We start from the raw sequence: 15,179 nt of genomic DNA, 5'->3' as shown, positions 1-15,179 counted from the left end.
TAGTGCACGCTAAAGAGCCCCAGGTGGTCGAAAGCATCCCGGAGCCCTTCACTACGGCACCTTTTTCTCTCTATCTTTAACTCTCACCTTCCCCCTCCCCTTACGAAACGGTTCCGTTGTCCACTGGCATTTTTGAGACAATTACGGCACCATTTTCTTCCCTCAAAAACCAAATTTGTTTGAGGCAGATACTGCGCCATTTCCTTTCCCCCAAGAAACCAATTATTATTTTTTTCTTTCATTCTTAACGAAAAAGGGCCGCATTTTATGCGCTTCTTTCTACAATTATTTCGCTTCCTTTCCATCGCTTGGTCCTCCATCCATGCGGCAGTGAGAAAACTGAGCTGCGGAGGACGATTGAGATGATGAGGTTGATAATACCAAGATTATATCAACCAGATAAGGAGGCCGCCTACTCCCCGTCCCCGGCACCCAGGCCTGGGTGACGGGGGCTGGGACCTCCGCGGTTTGAAGCAAGCAAAGAGGCGTTGATTGCTCGCGGCTACTTCCGCCAGGCGGATGGCTTTTTGCTGTGATTCAGGTACCTTGCTCCTTAGGTTTCCCAAGCAGCACAATTGGCCCAACATTGGAACTGTATAGGCAAAGTTGGCCCTACAAAGGACCAGGATGGGACCATCCTCTTGCAATACTGGGCCGATGACCTGTGCTGCTTGGGTTCTCTGTACAGTTTATATTTTCTTTAGCAGCGGATTTAAGTCGCGGCGTCACATGTCGCGACAGAAAGTGGTAGGCGTGTGAAAATGTGACGCTGGCAACAATCTTTTCAAAATATGAATCTTGGCGAATCCATCTCATCACCACCAGGGCCGCGCACTTACCTTTTTTCACAATTTAGGAGAGTTCCTTAAAGCTCAAGTCTACACTTATGGCGAGACAGTTACCGCAGCTCGTCTTTCTCCATCACCTCCTCCTTGCAGTATAGAAATAGGGAAAACGCTTCGCAAATAGAAATACGGTCCCACCAAATCAATACGTCGAAAACATATAAACTATGTGGATGATTCCTATGCGAAATAAATGTAATGAACCAATGCCACAAATGTCTCTAGGGCTTAAACTTCTTAAAAGAGCGCTAAACAGTTTAAATCGGGCTGTAGAGAAATATTTGAAAAAAAGCTGGCCAGCTCATCTTGATTGCACATCCTCGCATATGCAAAAGATGGAATCTCCGCCGGATTTGCACTGACAGGCGACAGGAAAATTGTAAAAAGTTAATTATGAAAACTGTAAAGTTAAATCTTATTGGAAAACAAATAAGCTACGGAATGAAATATTATCAGACAATAGCAAGCAACCGAACCTCAACGACCGAAGAGGTTTGTACACATTCGAATAAAGGCAAACTCCGAGGGGTGACCAAGAATTCTATAACCAAACTGGAGCTTTACTTGGGTGTCAATTGGTACGTATCGCGAAGAATACAATAGGCAATTTTTCACACAAAAACAGATCTAACAATCAATCACAATAAATATGCATAAGCACTGTCAACACACAAAACGTTGAAAAACGTAGAACTGAACTCTGATCAGCGTGGTCGCAAATCAATGAAGAAATTATTACAAATTAGCAAGAGGCATAAAAAAATCTGAACATAATCTTCGATCAGACGATGATAAAATATTTACAAGATTGTGAACCGGGTATTTTCGACGGCAATAGAAAAAGTTTCGCGTAGTGTGCGCTATCAGAGGAAGTTGAACACCAGGCGGCCAAAATTATGTCTGAGACCTCCGCTGCATCGTCTTCGCCCTCACTAGTTCCGTCTCTTCCAATAGCATTTCTACCATCACGCAATGCACACTCAGCAATCGACATGAAAAAGCAAAAGCAATCGACACTATCGGCATAAAAAAGCAAAAAGGACGAACGCTAGTAAACCGGGAAGTAGCTACTCACGCACTGCAATATACAGAATGAATAACTAGGGGCAGTAGATATGAAAAAAGAAATCAACAATGGCGCAAACCTCAATAACAGCAATTACACCAAATCACATAAAAACCGCACTTAAGCTACATAAGTACAATCAAACTGAAAATATATTCTGGGTGCACGGACGCTTGAACCGAGGCATGTTGTAAGTAGGCTTCACCATGAGAGGAGCCGGCGGTGTAAAATCTCGTACACAATACGGCCGCGGAAGTACGGCATGTGCTTCTCCTTGAACAAAATCGGTGCATCCCGGGTGAGACACTCAGCGTACTGACACAGGAAGACGCCGCAGTCGAAGGTGTCCTTCTGGAGAGGCACATTGGATGGGTAAAAATACCAGCCGCTCCAGTCCAGGTCGCAGTCACGCCAGTGGCTCACCTTTTCCAGGTAGTCCGCCAAATCATCGATGATGTTGGCATGCTCATCGCGCGGACCCAGGCTGTCATAGATGACCATCTCGGGCGTGCAGAAATTTACCACGGCGAGACACCAGTGGGACGGGTCCTCAGAGTGCACGGGCACCAGTAAAATGTCGTAAGCGAAGAGGTCTTCGCCTTGCGTCCAGCGTTTCACGCCGTCAGGTCCACAGCTATGCAGCTTGGTGAAGAAAAAAGTACTGAACGCGTACACAGCCGGACCGCCTCGCCTTTTGGAGCGTTGCGCAATCATGGCCAGGTAAAAGTTCACGATATTGTCATTAAGTCCCTTGCCTTCTCCTAGCGTGGCTATGTCATGTCGAGTGACAGCCATAGAGAAGGCCTCGACCAGAACCTGTTCCGGTGGGCCCGGCTTCAGCGCTTCAGACACTTCTTCCTGCATGGCAGAAGTGAGTCGGCTACCATAGCTGACGTCTCCCTCGAGGTCGGCTGCGTTGGTCATCACCGCCATGTTTTCACTTCAGGTTTGCACAGGGGCGCTCAGGAGACGGGATCACTCTTCAAACAGTCAGTTCTTGTCGACAGGATGAAGCATCTCTCTGCAACTGCCGGGAGACGCAGAGCAGTCAGCGAACATCACGGGGCTAGCGGCTGACATAAACCAAAACTGCTAATCGCTTTGAACGGTCATCGTTCGTCTTACCTCGTAAGTGCAGACGGGCTGTGGCTTTCGGAACACCTCATCGGTGCTCAAACGGACTGGATCACTCTTCAAACAATGCGTCCTGAACGGCAGTTTGAGGCGTCCCTCTGCAAGTGACATTAGACACAGAGCAGTCAGGGAACGTCACGGGGCTAGCGGCTGACTTAAACCAAAACTGCTGCTCGCTTTGAACGGTCAGCGTTCGTCTTACCTCGGAGGAGAAGACGCGCTGTGGCTTTTTGAACACCTCGCTGATGGTCATACAGAGTGGATAACTCTTCAAACTATCTATCCTGATCGACAGCTTGAAGCGTCCTTCTGCAACTGTCAGGAGACCAAGAGCAGTCAGCGAACGTCACGGGGCTAGCGGCTGACTTAAACCAAAACTGCTGCTCGCATTGAACGGTCAGCGTTCGGCTTACCTCGGAGGAGAGGACACGCTGTGGCTTTTCGAACACCTCGCTGATGGTCATGCAGAGTGGATAACTCTTCAAACTATCTGTCCCGATCAACAGGTTGAAGCGTCCCTCTGCAACTGACAGGAGACACAGGGCAGTCATGGAACGTTACGGGGCTAGCGGCTGACCTAAACCAAAACTGCTGCTCGCTTTGAACGGTCAGCATTCGTGTTACCTCGGAGGAGAAGACGCGCTGTGGCTTTTCGAACACCTCGTTGATGGTCAAACAGAATGGATAACTCTTCAAAATATCTGTCCCGATCGACAGGTTGAAGCGTGCTTCTGCAACTGACAGGAGGCACAGAGCAGTCAGCGAACGTCACGGGGCTAGCGGCTGACTTAAACCAAAACTGCTGCTCGCTTTGAACGGTCAGCGTTCGTCTTACCTCGGAGGAGAAGACGCGCTGTTGCTTTTCGAACACCTCGTTGATGGTCAAACAGAATAGATAACTCTTCAAACTATCTGTCCCGATCAACAGGTTGAAGCGTCCTTCTGCAACTGACAGGAGACACAGGGCAGTCATGGAACGTCACGGGGCTAGCGGCTGACCTAAACCAAAACTGCAACTCGCTTTGAACGGTCAGCGTTCGTCTTACCTCGTAGGTGCCGACGGGCTGTGGCTTTCGCGACACCTCGTTAGTGCTCAAACAGATTGGATCACTCTTCAAACAATGCGTCCCGAACGGCACTTTGAGGCGCCCCTCTGCAACTGACAGGAGACACAGAGCAGTCAGGGAACGTCACGGGGCTAGCGGCTGACTGAAACCAAAACTGCTGCTCGCTTTGAACGGTCAGCGTTCGTCATACCTCGGAGGAGAAGACGCGCTGTGGCTTTCGCAGCACCTCGTTAGTGCTCAAACAGACTGGATAACTCTTTAAACTATCTGTCCCGATCGACAGGTTGAAGCGTGCTTCTGCAACTGACAGGAGACACAGAGCAGTCAGGGAACGTCACGAGGCTAGCGGCTGAGTAAAACCAAAACTGCTGCCCGCTTTGAACAGTCAGCGTTCGTCTTACCTCGTAGGTGCCGACGGGCTGTCGCTTTCGCAACACCTCGTTAGTGCTCAGACTGGATCAGTCTTCAAAGAATGCGTCCTGAACGGCAGTTTGAGGCGTCCCTTTGCAACTGTCAGGAGACCCAGAGCAGTCAGCGAGGGTAACGGCGCTAGCGGACGACAAACGCAAAACTGCTGCCCGCTCTGCACGGTCAGCGTTCGTATTACCTAGGAGGTGTTGACAGGCTCTGGCTTTCCGAACACCTCGCCGATGGTCCAACAGTGGCCGACTGTTACACACGTGAAAGGCGACCCCGAGAAGGCACAACCGTCCTGAGACGCGCAAGGCGAGTGAAGCAAGTTTTGCGCACTCCTCTCAGAACCCCTCAACAAACGCTTCTGATATCGCCAAAGACCACAGTGCTGGTGTTTTTATATTTCATGGCTCAGGATTTCTTCCGGCCTGTTTGGTCGACGTCACTTCCTCCTGGTTGTCAAAAAATAAATATCGCAATATCGTGGCGGCCGCGTTTTGATGGAGGGGAAACGCAAAGGCGCCCGTGCGGTCTGCTATGTAAATGCCGCTAAAGTCACCAGGTGTTAGAAATTATATATTCCGGAGCCCTCCCCTACGGCCCCTATTTCTGCCTCTCTTCTCTCAGCCTCTCCTTTATCCCTTCCCTTTCGCCGCGCTTAAAGTTTCAGCCGAGGTGTGAGATACTGCCCGCTTTCCTTTCCCCAACAGCCAATTTATTCCCGCCGCCACAGATCATACAGCCTCTCCAGATTGGAAATACTTCGCCGTGGCAGCACCGCTTCTGAATTAGACAGCCCCGCGTTGCCACAGTACCTGCGTTTGTAAGCCGCATGTAAGAAATTTTGTTTTAAAAATGAAATTATCATAAATTGGTGAACCCGCCGCGGTGGCTCAGTGGTTAGGGCGCTCGACTACTGATCCGGAGTTCCCGGGTTCGAACCCGACCGCGGCGGCTGCGTTTTTATGGAGGAAAAACGCTAAGGCGCCCGTGTGCTGTGCGATGTCAGTGCACGTTAAAGATCCCCAGGTGGTCGAAATTATTCCGGAGCCCTCCACTACGGTACCTAATTCTTCCTTTCTTCTTTCACTCCCTCTCTTATCCCTTCCCTTACGGCGCGGTTCAGGTGTCCAACGATATATGAGACAGATACTGCGCCATTTCCTTTCCCCCCAAAAAAAACCAATTATTCATAAATTGGTGTTCAAAGCTTAAATTGAAAAAAATGAAAATTGATTGTTTTTGAGGAAAGAAAATGCCGCTTTAAGTGCCTCAAAATTCTCGGTGGATACCTGAAGCGCGCCGTTATAAGGTAAAGCATAAAGAAGACGGTGAAGTGAAGCGAGAGGTGCTGTAGTGGAGGTCTCTGACATAATTTCGACCACCAGAGGATCTTTAACTTGCACTGACATTTCCCGGCACACGGCCGCCTTTACGTTGGCGATGTTGGTGGCAAAATATAAGTGCTTGAACCAGATTCTTGTGTTCTACAGTATTTAAAAAAGTATATATAGGCATTATTTTTATTCTTATATCTTTAAGAAATATAAAATACTTAAAAAGCAAGACGTATATTTTTTGTAATGTAATATGAGAATAGGTGACAGTATAATGTGTATAAATAATAATAATAATAATATTAATAATAATAATAATAATATTATTAATAATAATCTTTGGGGAAAGGAAATGGCGCAGTATCTGTCTCATATATCGGCGGACCCCTGAGCCACGTCGAAAGAGAAGTGTTAAAGGAGAGGGTGAAAGAAGAAAGGTAGATGCGCCGTAGTGGAGGGCTCGGTAATAATTTTGACCATCTGGGGTTCTTTAACGTGCACTGACATCGCACAGCAAACGGGCGCCTTAACGCTTTGCCTAGATAAAAACGCAGCCACAGGGGTCGAGTTCGATTGAACCCGGGAGCACCAATCAGTAGCCGCGCGCCCTATCCCCTGAGCCATCGGGGTGGGTAGCTAATGTGTATTTATTACACTTTTTAATGTTTGAAATATGAGAACAAGTGACAAGATAAAGCGTATATATAACACTTTTTAATGTTTGCCGACAACCAAAAGCGATTTCAAGCCTTTTTGTCGGACCCGCCGCGGTGGCTCAGTGTTTAGGCTCTCGACTACTAATCCGGAGTTCCGGGTTTCGAACCCGACCGCGGCGGTTGCGTTTTTATGGAGGAAAAACGCTAAGGCGCCCGTGTGCTGTGCGATGTCAGTGCCCGTTAAAGATCCCCAGGTGGTCGAAATTATTGCGGAGCCCTCCACTACGGCACCTCCTTCTTCCTTTCTTCTTTCACTCCCTCCCTTATCCCTTCCCTAACGGCGCGGTTCAAGTGTCTAACGATATACGAGACAGATACTGCGCCATTTACTTTCCCCAAAAACCAATTATTATTATTATTATTTTTGTCGGCAGTTCAAAACGCATTTGAAATGAAAGCTTGCGAAACGCTTCGCAGCACGATGTGGCTCTTCCCTCAATTCGCTTAATCGCTTGCATGTAAAGATTGTGCCCCCCCCCCCCATGCGTCTACAAAGGCTGTGCAACGCTCGGGCTTTCTCTCTCTGTGTGTGTGTGGGGGGGGGGGGTGCTGTAGAATGCCGATTTGCTGTGGATGTACGAAGGAAGAAGCGAAACTGCCGGAGACAATTTTTTTTCTTAAAGCGAAAGCTTTACTCGCTGTGAACTTGGGCATTTCGCTGTTTCCGCCCTCCGAGGAAGCACTACACGTCAAAACGCGCGCCTCACATATTTCTGTGGACACTCGAACCGCGTTTTCTTCGTTCCCTCACTTCTTTATTCCTTTATTTACAGCGCGGTTCGAGTGTCCACTGAGCTATGTGAGACGGCTACTATGCTTTGTGTGCTCGCCGCGCCTTCTGGCATGATGTAACACTGCGCGGCTCGCCGCCGCTGCCGTTCGGTATGACGTCACACCGCGTTCCTCGTCGTTGCGCTCGCCTCCTCTCTGACCCCAGAACGCAAGTTTTGGCGGTGGAGTGGGCTGACAAAGTCGTCGAGGGCTATGTACTCTCGACCACTTAACGCGACCTCTTGCCAAGCTCTTCCCGGCGAATAAAATGTTTTACAATCAATCTCGCTTCACCAGCTTCGTCGCATGCCTGTTAACATGTCGGAGGGTTGAAAAGGAGAGCTCGCGAGCTCGCGTGGTCCACAACCACAGTTGTGTCGTCTTTAATGCGACAACATAGCTAGACAACCAGACTAACCTGGACTTGCAATCAAGATTAACCAAGACTAACCATGCTGAGCCCTAGCTTTCGCTGCGTATATCCTGTCATAGCCGAGCTAAGCCACTCCAAACTTTTCTTTCGGCAATGTGGTTTAAGCTTGGAAGGAAAGGGAAGGAAATGGGCTTTGTGCCCGTACCCTTTCTGTTCCTGCATAGCCGCTGGAGCATTGCCGAGAAAAGTAGTTCAAGCGGGCCACTATTACGGCCTCTGCTATAGTGCACCCTAGAATAAACTACGCTCTATACCTCGTGAAGAAATTATTCGTTTTGACGAAATTTGAGGAACGAAAATGCGCATTTTTTTCTCGGGCGACAGCATGCTTTTTGGCATAAAATAGTATTTTACAAATAAAGATACACTCAATAACGAAGGTAAGGAAGGAATCCGCCGGGGTGGCTCATTAGTTAATGCGCTCGTGTACTGATCCGGAGTATTGATCCGTAGTTCCCGGGTTCGAAACCGACCGCGACGGTTGCGTTTCGATGGAGGTGAAGCTCAAAATTTTTTGGATTGGTTTAGCTCTGGTTAACCCTAGTTGAATCGCGAAACCTTTGTTTACTTGGCACGTCGTCTACGCAGCGTCTCATTCCGAAGCTCCTGAGCACTCAAACTGGTCTTTTAAGCAGTTGAAGATTAACCCGCCGCGGTCGCTCAGTGGTTAGGGCTCTCGGCTACTGATCGGAATTCCCAGGGTCGAACCCGACCGCGGCGGTTGCGTTTCAATGGAGGCAAAACGCTAAGGCGCCCGTGTGCTGTGCGATGTCAGCTCATGTTAATCTTCCCCAGGTAGTCGAAATTATACCGGAGCCCTCCACTACGGCACCTCTTTCTTCCTTTCTTCTTTCACTCCCTCCTTTATCACTTTCCTTACGGTGCGGTTCAGAGGTCCAACGATATATGGGACAGATACTGCGCAATTTTATTTTCCATAAATACAACCAACCAGTTGAACAGTCATTCCGGGACGTGGCATGACGTCTTCTAGCCGCATCTTCGTTACAACGCTTCTCGAGTTGCTCGGAGCGTTCTTCTGACGTCTCTTGAGCACGTTCTCTGTTCCTAGCTTCGTTCTGTCGTTGTTGCGTGTCTTTAGTGCTCTCCATAACGACTGCGATACACTGAAGTTGCTGTTCTGCCGGGAAGGAAAGGAAAGTGCACGGGCCGGCCTACTGACTGTAGACTGGCCATGCTCGCTACCCCGTGCTGAAAGTAGGAGAGTTAAAGGATACGAGAGCAAAGATAGAAAGAAAAGGCACCCGCTAATTTGCCCCGGGCCGATCCCGGATGCAGCGAATTCCGGGCAGTTCGTGCCAGGGTGCTTCAAGGGAAGCACTGCGCCATGTTCCAAAAAATATGTTTAATATATTGGGTCCAAGGACCCCAGCAGATATTATTCAGTTATGAGGCGATACGCATATATATATATATATATATATATATATATATATATATATATATATATATATACCAAAGTGATTTCTGGCAGCTGATTTGGTAAATATAATATAAAATCACCAAAATTGAAGAAACATAACAGGATTTAATTCACGACGTTTCGGCTGGAGGACCAGCCTTTTTCGAGTGTAGTACAGCGTTTGAAACACGCAGTTTTTATGGGCTCCGTGCGCTGGTATGGTGGCGCCAGCAGCGACCACATCGCCAGCGCCGCCTCGTGGCGCTCGCCGCGTTAACCGGACGCTCAGTCACGGCCGGTCTCTCGAAGGGAGAGTGCGCGCGCCCCCCTCGAGACTGGCGTTGGACTGGCCCTGCGCCTTCCTCCATGCCCGATGCGTTCGCGCCAGCCCGGCCGCATAGCAGACGCGCACTGACAGCGATGCTATTCTAAGTCAACGCCTTCTTCTCTGCGGATTTCAACGCATTGAAAGCTTTGACGCCACCACTGCTGCATTTCGTTTCAATTGCTTTCAGTTTGGGCTGATCGCCGATTCCGAGCAACCATGATTGTGTTGCAGTCCCGACGGCACTGCAATATCTGGCAGCGCAGTTGAGCTTATTGAGATTAATTAAGTACCTTTACAGTTTGAGAAACAAGGCTCTGACCCAAATAAGGAAATCAGCTATGTAATTTACATCCACTGTGACATCGACTATGTGAATGGTCGGCTAGAAATGCGAAAAACGCAAACTTACTACACATATATATCAGATGATAGTGCTCTACATCCTGTAGGATCGACACTTCTTTACTTTGTGTATTCCTCTCAGAGAAACATAGCTCTAAGCATACGAAAAGACGATGGGTTTCTTGCTAAGTACCTTCCACAGGACTTTCATGAAGACACCAATTACATGAATTATTTTGGTCGTATTGCTCTTTTGGTAAATACTTAACTATAGAAAGGCCGCCGCGGTGGCTCAGTGGTTATGGTGCTCACCCCAAATGACTCGTGTTCGATCCTGGTTGCGGCGGTCGCATTTCGGTGAAGGCAAAATTCTAGAGGCCCGCGTACTGCGCGATGTCAGTGCACGTTAAAGAACTCCAAGTGGTTGCAATTATCTGGAACCTCCTACTATGGCGCCCCTTATAGTCTTCGTTGCATTGGGACGATAAACCTAATTAAAATCAAAAGATTAATTCCCGAAATTAAGGGTTTAGTGATGTTGTGAAATCAAAGAAATATATATATATATAGAGAAATTTGAACCACTCTCTATTTTTATTTTTATTCGTCTAGAACAGGATTTGAGATCTCATAAATGCAACAAATAAAGATACAAAATTTTAAACCACTGAATGAAATAAAATGATGCAAATAAATACACAAAAGCTTAGGTGAAACAATGTGAAAAACGACATAAGCACTCTCAGAAGTACGACGTCGCTCCCACTGCATACACACACGCACGAAAAAAAAAACTAGAAACAAAATTGACATGCTGAACCACAGATGAGCATAACAAACGAAGACTTAAACTTCAGATGCTAGCTCCAAGAACTTCACCGTAGAGCATTTCCTGTGACTGACTGATCGCATTCCTTCGCTTTACATAAAGACATAAAGCAGCTCCTACCAATGATGCCAGGTTCGAAACACCCCAGTCAATGTAAACCCTTTCCCAGTTCACTCTCATGAATTTAATTCCACAGTGCACTCATTTCCAGCATACCCTCTGTGCATGAGCTAGCATGCACGATGTCCAAGAAAAGCGTTTAAATATATTCGGTACCTTGACTGCAGTGTTTTTATAGCTGTTATGACATTAGGTAAACACAGCAGTAGGTAGAGCACCCATAATTATCCAAGTTTGTTTTCGCCTTCGGACGAAACACCTGACCGCTCGCCTCGCTCACTGCAAACTGAACCAGAGAGCTGCGTTGGCTGCGTCCGCCTTTCGCCACCGCTGTTAACCAGGTGGCGCCACTCGCGCGCGCCAAACTGCAGCGCACGGAGCCCATAGAGAATGCGCGAGGTACAACGTTTAGAAGTTTACAGCATAGCACTAGTTCAGAACACTTGGGGGGGAGGGAAGACACCAGGAAGAACATTTTTTTTAACAAAGGAAGAGAGAGAATTGGTGCAGGTGTTCTGGAGAGGCCGATTTTTTTTAATAACAAAAGAACAATAAGATTAAGATAATAAAAATATCAAAAGGGAGATTCTTTCCCACCACCTCAGGGCTGCCTTGAAAAGGCCCTCGAGGTGTCGCTCCTCTCAGGATTTTGGTGACAAGCGTGAAGGGCTCCACCCCTGTACAAGGAGGAAGCTACATTCCAGAGAAACTGGTAGGGGGAAGGAGGGGGAGTATAGAGGAATGCAAACGAGGCCTCTAATAAAGAAAAAAAGACAAAAAAAGGAAAAAAGAAAAAAAGGAAAGTAGTGAAAAAAGGAAAGAAGAGCCATTGTACAAGGCTTGGTAATATGCATTCAGAGAAGGGTGGTGGCAACACGAGAGAATACAAAATAGGACATTAAAAATGAAAAAAAGAAAAAAAAGAAAAAAGGGGGAGATTCTTTTGCACCACCTCAGGGCTGCTTTGGAAAGGGGTGAAGGGCGCATTTTGGTGACAAGCATGAAGGGCTTGACCCCTGTACATGCAGAAGGCAACATTCCAGAGGAGCTGGTAGGGGGGAAGGCAGGGGGTAAAGAGGAATGCCAAAGAGGCCTCTAAAAAAAGAAGAGAAAAAAGAAGCAAAAACACAAAGACAAGAAGAATAAGAAAAAAGAAAGAAAATTAGGGGAAAAAAGGAAAGAAGAGCCATTGCACAAGACATGGAAATATCCATTCACACAAGGGTTGTGGCAAAACGGGAGAAATCAAATAATACAAGTTCCTAATCAATCCTTAGAAGGGCACTCCATACACACGCATACAGATACAGACAAAAGACAAGGCCAACAATAAATCCAACACCAGAAGCGAACTGCAATGAGTCGGAAGTACAATCTACCGCAAGACAAATGACCATTCAGAGTAAACAATTCATCAATGTATGATGCGAAGACCGACATGACAGCAAAAAAATGAGGGGGGATAACAGTAAATGGGTGACAATATAATACAATGCGCGACAATACAAGATTAGAATAATAATAAATAGGGGAAAGAAAATAGCAGTAAATATGGGACAATGCAAGTGAAAAAAGGAAAACACGTCGGAAGCTATGCTTGTTATGCATGCTGCCGCCCGTTCTATGAGTCTGGGATAATTATTTTTGATAGTCTGGAATAATCATTATTCCAGGAATCTGGGATAACTATTTGTTACATCTATTGAGTGTGTAAGCATGATAGCCGGCCTACTGTTTCTTAATGCCGCGCGAGACTGTGTTAAATTTGTGAATCAGGTACGATTCACAGCTCTCGCGGTCATAATTTGTTTTGAACCCCGATTGGAGTACAATAGCTGTAAAGTTATCGAATGGGTGCCCAAGGTTGTTGATGTGTTTTGAAAGTGGGAGATTTGGCTGTGTCCGCCATGTGATCTGTGGTTGTTGATGCGAATTCTAGATGGTGTAACTGTCTGCCCTACGTACTGAGCTTTACAGGTGCCACATTCCAGGAGGTAGACAACATTAGCGCTGTCGCATGAAAAGTTACCTTTTATCTTAAATGAGAAGGATGACGCTGTGCTTTTAGCACTGGTTGTTGTTGTCATCATCGGACAGAGTTTGCACCTAGTTTTATGGCATGGCGCGGATCCTCTGAAGCTACGGTTGCCGATTGTAGACGATGTTATCATATCCCGGATGTTCCTTGCGCGCCTATACACAACACGTGGGGGATCAGGGATAACTTCTTTCATCTTTTCACTCTGTTGAAGGATGTTGTGGTGTTTTTTAAGAATTGTGCTAACCTTGAGCATTGAAGCCGAATGGGTAAGGACCAGATTGAATTGATAGTCCGGGCGTGGCTGCTTTTTGCCATTTATGAGTTCGCGCCGGCCATGCTTTGAAGTTTTCTTGACTGAATCGTCGATGACTGACAATGGGTGCCTCTGGCGTGCTAGGTCCACACGGAGTTGCTCGCAGTTTGATTCAAAGTCGCCTTCATTAAAGCAAATCCTACGGAAACGGAGGAACTGACTGTAAGCGATGGATGTTTTACAATGGCGAGTGTGACTGCTCTGGTAGTGCAGATACTGTTGACGGTCGGTGGGTTTTCTGTAGACTGTTGTCTCAAGTTTGTTATTCGTGATGGTCACCTGGACGTCAAGAAAATTCATTGTCGAGTATGAAGGCGATGACGAAAACGAGATGTTAAGAAGAGTGCTGTTGAAGTCTGAAATAAACTTAGTGAGTTTTTCTTCACCATGTGTCCAGACCATAAATATGTCATCGATGAATCTTCTGTAAAATATTGGTTTAAAGGAAAAATTGTCCAGGAATTTTGTCTCAAGCACAGGCATGAATATAGTAGCGTAATTTGGTTCAATTTTGGTTCCCATTGACGTTCCACTTATTTGCACGTAGTGCTGGCCATTAAACTCGAAGTTATTTAACTCAAGTATCAGTTTTAACATCTCTGCAAGTGTGCTGCCGTCAACCGGTTGTTTAGATTCTAAGCGCTCATAAGCATAGACGACTGAGAGAGAGAGAGAGAGACTCTTTAATGAAAAAACAGAGAATTTTGCCGGCGTTTCAATATCGCTGGCATGCTACTCTGCGTAGGGAGGGGAATTTGGACGATAAATACTGAAGGAGAGCAGCGTGAAGATGTGGAAGGGGAAAAAAAAGAAGATAAAATGCAGCCATGAAATGGGTACTAAGGATGCAGTGGCGAGTATTGATGTAACCTATGGAATGATGGAGTGCATAGTCCGACAAATGGGCTGACGAAGTTCACTGCAAGAAGAATGCATGAAGATAACCTGCAAGTGAATTTAGAGCTTATCGAGATGTCCAATGTCTTTTAAATATGTTAAAAGAAAGCTCATTGCAAGTCTCTGTTGCCTGAAACAGGCTAAGGGGCCTAAAACTTTGCCCATTGTTAGGGGCACTGGGCAGAGCTTCTGCATGCAATGTTCATAGTACGCACGCTCGTTAGCATACGCAGGGCATTCAAGCAGGATATGTTCCACAGTTTCTATCGAGGCACAGTTGTCACAATGCGGACTGTTCATTTGTCCAAAACGGTATCGCAGGCCGTTTGTATATGCAGCATTCAGACGAAGTCGGTGATAAAGTGTTTCGAGTTGTCGAGGAATTCTGTTTGAGAGTCTTGATCTAAGATGTGGGTCGATTGAGTGAAGAGATTGGTGCTGATGTGTCGGCAAACTCCAAAGCCGATGCGTTTTTTCGTACGCAAAACTTTAAGCCATTTGGGACGCATCAGATTTCGTGAGAAAACTTCGAATGTATCTCTGATGTTGATGGTCCTTACGGGCCGCTTCATCTGCTTTTTCATTAGCCATAATGCCACAGTGAGCAGGTATCCACTGAAATGTTATGCAGTGGCCTGCGGCAATAGCTAAATGATGGATATACCTAATGTCCAGGGAAACTGGCTGGTGATTCGTTTTCTTCAGCAGGTTGGCCAGGATCTGCAGAGATGCTTTTGAATCGCTGAAGGTAACCCAACGGCCGGCGGATCGGCGCAGGATGTAAGAAACAGCTTCCTTAATGCCGTGAAGCTCAGCTATTGTAGAGGTGGTCCTCCGCTGCAGCCGGTAAGAAAGGGCATGGCCTGTTGAGGGCACACAAAGGCCACAAGAAGTTTCTTTAGTAGTTGAACCATCGGTGAAGATATGAGTGTGCTGCGTATATTCTTCGATTAAGTAGGCGAGAGTAGCTCGCAGAAGTGCTGCCTGTGGCATGCGGCTCTTTGCATTCACACCTGGAACAGACTTCTTCACCTTTAGAGGAGAGAGTGTCCATGGAGGAAAGGCCAGAGGGAGTAGTTTCTGTGGCTGATTAATAGTAGGAA

At 46.9% G+C, this 15,179-nt stretch overlaps 1 pseudogene; it reads right to left on the bottom strand.

The window, feature by feature from the left end:
- Positions 1 to 2,112: 2,112 nt before the first annotated feature.
- On the bottom strand, positions 2,113 to 2,844 carry LOC144108466 (sentrin-specific protease 1 pseudogene; annotated as a pseudogene).
- Between the last annotated feature and the right edge of the window lie 12,335 nt (positions 2,845 to 15,179).

This window comes from Amblyomma americanum, chromosome 10 (assembly GCF_052857255.1).
Source record: "Amblyomma americanum isolate KBUSLIRL-KWMA chromosome 10, ASM5285725v1, whole genome shotgun sequence".
Lineage (NCBI taxonomy): Eukaryota > Metazoa > Arthropoda > Arachnida > Ixodida > Ixodidae > Amblyomma > Amblyomma americanum.
Note: the sequence above shows the minus strand (reverse complement) of the source record. Positions and strands in the feature narration are given on the sequence as shown.